Source organism: Stylophora pistillata, chromosome 14 (genome assembly GCF_964205215.1).
Source record: "Stylophora pistillata chromosome 14, jaStyPist1.2, whole genome shotgun sequence".
Classification (NCBI taxonomy): domain Eukaryota; kingdom Metazoa; phylum Cnidaria; class Anthozoa; order Scleractinia; family Pocilloporidae; genus Stylophora; species Stylophora pistillata.
The window spans coordinates 10,338,775-10,344,589 of NC_142532.1; the positions used below are offsets into that span (position 1 = coordinate 10,338,775).

Below are 5,815 nucleotides of genomic sequence, written 5' to 3' on the forward strand. Positions count from 1 at the left end.
AATCAATAAATATAGTAATAATAAAACTATTAAATATAATGAACTATTAAATATAATGAAGAGAAGGCTGTCAAACGTGTTATCGACACTCACGAGAGGAAACTTAAAAAGTTTAACGCGAAACGTGGTTCTACCGTTTGCTTCAACGGAGACAGTCACCAACCTCTCGCCGCACAATCTCACGTCCGAACAATTGGAAATACTTAAATATGGTCCTTCACACTCCATCTGTCCTCCTAACATTAGCAAAACGGATGTCTTCTCTTCTTTTGAGCTGATTAATCGCACCATGGTCAAAAATCTACTCGACAGAGAGCTAAAGGGAAAACTGTTCGCAGACCTTTCTCATCTTGCCCATTCGTACGTTTCTTCCCAGCAAACCTTTGCAGCGGACTTAAAGAAATGTTGGATACTAAAGGATTTGAGGAAGAACAAGGACATTGTAAAACGAAATGGCTTAGTATTCATGGACAGGAAAGCCTACGAAGAAAGTCTTTTTTCCATTATCAGAGACACTTCTAAGTTTAAGGTTAATGATAACGATCCTACATTACAAAGGGAGGGTAAATTATAACGTTTTTTAAGAGCGCATAAAAATAAGGGCCACTTAGACAAAGATACGTGTGAGAGAATCTATCCAACTGGTTCTCAACCAGCCAGGTTTTATGGGCTACCTAAAATGCACAAGGCTCGGAAGCCTAATGAAAGACCTCCATTTCGACCCATAGTATCTTCAATAGGTACCTACATTTACAATTTATCTAAAATCCTTTGTAATCTGCTAGAGCCACATGTCGCGCGTGAATAGAACGTCCGCGACACGTTTTCTTTTGTACATGAAATCAAGCAGTTATCAACCTTAGAAAAGTTGATCTTATCTTTCGATGTTGAGAGTTTGTATCTTTTGATGTCAAAACATGTCCTGTAAATCTAAATTCAAAGTTGTTTCTTTTTTGAGAGTTATTGTCACTCTGCTGTCTTTACGTCCTTTTAGAACCAAAGTCCTATTCCATTATTCCATGCCTACGTATTCCCGCACTTGCTTGCTTTGAACACTCTAATTTTTTCAAAGTAAACGTCCCAGACCCCGAGCACACTCAGGTAAGAGCACACTCAGTCTCTGCGAGGAGGAAAAGCTCGGCCAGTAACCTGCCTTGGGGCAGAGCGGCCGGGCTATCCCAAGATCCAATCAGGGGCTTTTTAACTGCCACAACTTTAATATACGCTATAGGAGCTGGAACTACCGCGGTTTCTGGCAACAGAGTTACCCTCCAATGGATCCTCGTTAAAGGATTTAGGTTATATTCATTCCAATTACATGACTTGCAAAAGCCTTGTATTGTTATATCTTGTCACTACCTCCGTGAGTCAGAATGGGGTAATTTGCGCGCATGCTGCCTTCCTTGGATGTGGTAGCCGTTTCTCAGGCTCCCTCTCCGGAATCGAACCCTAATTCTTTGTCACCCGTTGCAACCATGGTAAGCCACTACCTTACCATCGACAGTTGATGGGGTAGATATTTCAATGAAACATCGCCAGCGGAGAGGCAGTGCGACTCGATTAGTTACTATGATTCACCACAACACCGGGCAAAATCTGCATTGGTTTTTACTCTAATAAATATATCCCTTCCGAAGACAGTCGGGACTTTCCGCAACTGTAACCTCTAGAATTACTACCGTTATCCAAGTAGTAACGGTACAATCAAATAAACGAGAGCTAATTTAATGAGCCATTCGAAGTTTCACAGTACTAGTGCTTATACTTAGACATGCATGGCTTAATCTTTGAGACAAGCATATGACTACTGGCAGGATACACAAGGTAGCTATCCGATATCGGAGTCAGTCGCCAATAAAACAACTCAAACTCCGGCCACAACAACCAACGGACGATGCCGCACCCTACGCTCTTTCGAACGCTCACACAGCGAAAGGCCACCAAAAGATCCGCCTTGGCTCGTTGGTCCCCCGTCAAGGCGGCCCCATCAAAGTTCGCCGAACCATCGGGCCTTCTCTCTTATTTTGCCCAACGCAGACAAAACTCTATGTATGCCACGTCTTTTCCGCGTACAACTACCCCGTGCGATTTCCTGGCATGCTCCCCCAACAGAACCCGGTAAGACTCTGAAGAAAGCATGTAGGAGAATGCTATCCATATTCCTAACCCTAACGCTGACCCTAACTCTAAACCTTAATGTTAGTGTTTTCTTACATAGTTTGTAATGATCTATTGAAAACAATTGGTTTTGGCAAGTTTGCAGATACCTTTTGCAAATCCGAGTTCTTAGCCTGAGTTGAACAAGACTTGACCCATTTCTCACTGTGGCCATATTTCGCAGGAAACATCGTGTTTCAACTAAATTCTAGTTTTTCGTATAGATTTCATTACAATCTGGTCAAAAGAATAGGATTTGGCTTGTTCGTAGATACATTGTGGAAAACTGTGTTTTGAGCTTAAGTTGCGCAAGACTTGGGTAATTTTTACTCTCTGTCCAAATGTTGCTGGAAAGATCGGGTATCATCCAAATCTTAGCGTTCTCTTTTAGATTTCGATGCAATCTAGTCAAAAAAACTGTTTTGGCTTCTTTGCAGATATTTTTTACAAAACCGTGTTTTCGGCGTGGGATGAGCAAGTCTTTACTTATTTCACTGTCTGTTGAAGTTTTGCAGGAAACACCGGGTGTTAGGCGCATTTTTGTGTTTTGTTACATATTTCGATGCAACCTAGTAACGAAAAGTCCTTCTGGTTGTTTGCAAATACTTTTTGCAAAAGCGTGTTTTCAGAGTGAGTTGAGCAAGACTTCACGCATTTCACTCTCTGGCCAAATTTGCAGGAAACACCAGGTATGAAGGAAATTTTAGTGGTTTCTTACAGAGTTCAATGCAATCTAGTCAATCAAATTACTTTTTGGTTGTTTGTAGATACTTTTTGTAAAGGCATGTTCTCAGAGTGAGTTCACCAAGACTTGACCCATTTAACTCTCTGGCTAAATATCCCTGGAAACATAAAGTATTAACCACACTTTTTTTTTTTCGAAATTTGAACACAATCTCTCCAAAAAACTTGGTTTTGACGTGTTTGCAGCTACTTTTTTGCAAAACCGAGTTCTCAGCAAGATTTGAGAAAGACGACCTATTCCACTCTGTGGCCACATTTCGCAGGAAACATCGTGTTTTATCCAAATTTTAGTGTTTTGTTATAAATTTTAATACAATCTGATGAAAACAGTTGGATTTGCCTTCTTCGTAGATACTTTATCTTAAAACCGTGGTTTGAGCCACAGCTGAGCAAAATTTGGCACATATCACTTTCTGGCCAAATTTTGCAGGAAAGATCGGGTCTCAACCAAATTTTGGCGTTTTCGCTTAGGTTTCGCTGCAATGTAGTCAAAAAGATTGCTTTTTTGCAGATAAATTTTGCAAAACCGTGCTTTCAGCGTGAGTTGAGCAAGATTTGACCCTTTTCACTCTCTAACCAAGTTTTGCAGGAAAACCGGGTATTAAGCAAATTTTAGTATTTTCTTACAGATTTCAATGCAATCTAGTAAAATGAACTGCTTTTGGGTTTTTTGCGTATACTTTTTGCATAACCGTTTTTTCAGCGTAAACTGCGCAAGACGACCCACTTCACTCTCTGGCCAAATTCCCAAGGAAACGTCAAGTATCAACCACATTTTGTTTCCTTAAAGACTGCCTGACCGACTGGTTGACTGTTTTTTACGAAGTTGTTGGCCGAAAGGTAAGTGACTGGCAAACCAAAGGCGACTGACTGGCTCACTGACTGGTTGACATACTAGCTGGTTAGTCGACTTGCTGCCCAATTGGTCGCGAATAATAGACTGCTCAGTGACTGGCCGACTGCCTGGTCGACTGACTCGGTTAATGAATGGTTGACTCGCTCAGTGGCACTTGACTTGCCATCTGACTTGTTAACTAACTTGGTGACCGACTTGTGACTAAGTGCCTAGTTGAATGGTGATTGAGATGCTGACTGACTGGTTGACGCAGTGAATAACTAAATGCTTGAATGACCCACTGGTATTTTCTTGGCTATCTAACCGGTTAACTAACTTGCTGACGAACTGCTGACTGAGTGACTAACCGACTAACCTGGTGCCTAACTGGCTGTGTTTTGTGGACTGAATGGATGACTCAATGTTACTTAACTGGCTGTCTCACTAGTTACCTGAGTTGCTGACCGACTGGCGACCAAGTGCTTAGCTCTATGGTGATTGAGATGGTGACTGACAGGTTGACTGAGTGACTGACTGAATCGGCCGGCTGATTCAGTGGCACTTGACTAGCTATCTGACCAGTTACCTGACTTGCTTATCGACTGGTAACTAACTGGCTGAGTGCCTGGTGGATTGAGTAGATGACTGGCTGGTTGTACTTGACTGGCTTTCGTACAGGTTAACTGACTAGCTGCCTGAGTGCGATGTTAACCGGGCGGTAACTGACTGGTTACTGACTGATGGTTAACAGGCTGATTGTTAACTTGCTTACTTACTTGTACCCCAACGGCTGACTAACTGGCTAACTGATTGTTTATCTAACTGCTTGAGTGACTGGTTAAGTGAGTGGTTGTCCGACTGACTGAGTTAATGGTTACTAACTGACTTACAGGTAAACTAACTAATTGATATCTAACGGCTGACTGACTGGTTGAGTGACTCGCTTATGCCTCACTAGCCCTCCGACTTGTCGACCGACATGGTGACCGACTACTGACGAACTAATTAACTAGTGACGAACTTGTGAACTAACTGGTTGGTACCTGAGCGGGATTCTGTATGTCGAAGTGACTGACTTAAAGGTTCCCGAGCCTTTAAATGGTGCTTGACTGATTGAATAAATCACTGGTAGCCGACTGGCGATCTGACTTGTTGACGGACGCACTGACTGGGAAACGTTTGGGTAATTAACTGGTAACTGATTGGTCAATTGGTTAAAAGACCCACTACTAGCTGACCAGCCTATTAAATGGTTGCCTATGTGGTTGGCTGAGTGGCTAACTAACCTTCTGACAAATTTCATACTCACCAGCTAACTGACTTCTTGACTGAGTGGTTGGTGACGTGGTGACCGACTGGTCGACTAACTCACCGGTACGTGATCTGCTGACTGACCGTTTGACTGAGCTACTGGTTCCTGAACGGCTGACTAACTGGGTTCCTAACTGGTTGACGGACTGAACGACTTTAAGATTATTGAATGGCGACTGACTGACTTAACGGGAATCCTGAGATTTTGACTTCCTTGCTGACTCATTTATTGGTACTTAACTCGCTGATTTTCTGGTTGAGCGACTGATTAACTGACTTGTTAAATGACTGGTTGACTGGCTGGGTGATTGTCCTGCTGACAGACTTATGAGTGGGTGATTACTGTCTTTCCGTCTAATGGGTTGACCTAATCACTGGTACCTGACCGACTGACTGACTTGTTGACTAGCTTACTGAGCGACTAGTAATGCACTGACTAACAGAGTGGTTACTGACTTGCACGCTAAGTAACCGGGTGACTGACTGAGTTACAGAGTTGCTAGTACTTGACCATCTCTTACGCTACCTGGCTGATCCACAGGTGGTTGACTGGCTTAGTGACTATTTCACTGAGTGGTTGAGTGAATTACTGGTATCCAACAGTGTATCTTAATGTTTGACTAAGCGTCCGACCCATTAATAAGTGCACGGCTAAATGACTCTCCAACTTAATGACAAGTGACCAGCTAACTAATTGGTTTACCACTTTGCTAATTGACGGGTGACTGACTTAATAAACAAATAAAAAATATAAACAAAGTGGTGAGT

The 5,815-nt window shown here is 42.5% G+C and overlaps 1 pseudogene; it reads right to left on the reverse strand.

Annotated features, from left to right (window-relative positions):
* Positions 1–838: 838 nt before the first annotated feature.
* Positions 839–1,824, reverse strand: LOC148716476 (small subunit ribosomal RNA; annotated as a pseudogene; the record flags this gene model as incomplete).
* Between the last annotated feature and the right edge of the window lie 3,991 nt (positions 1,825–5,815).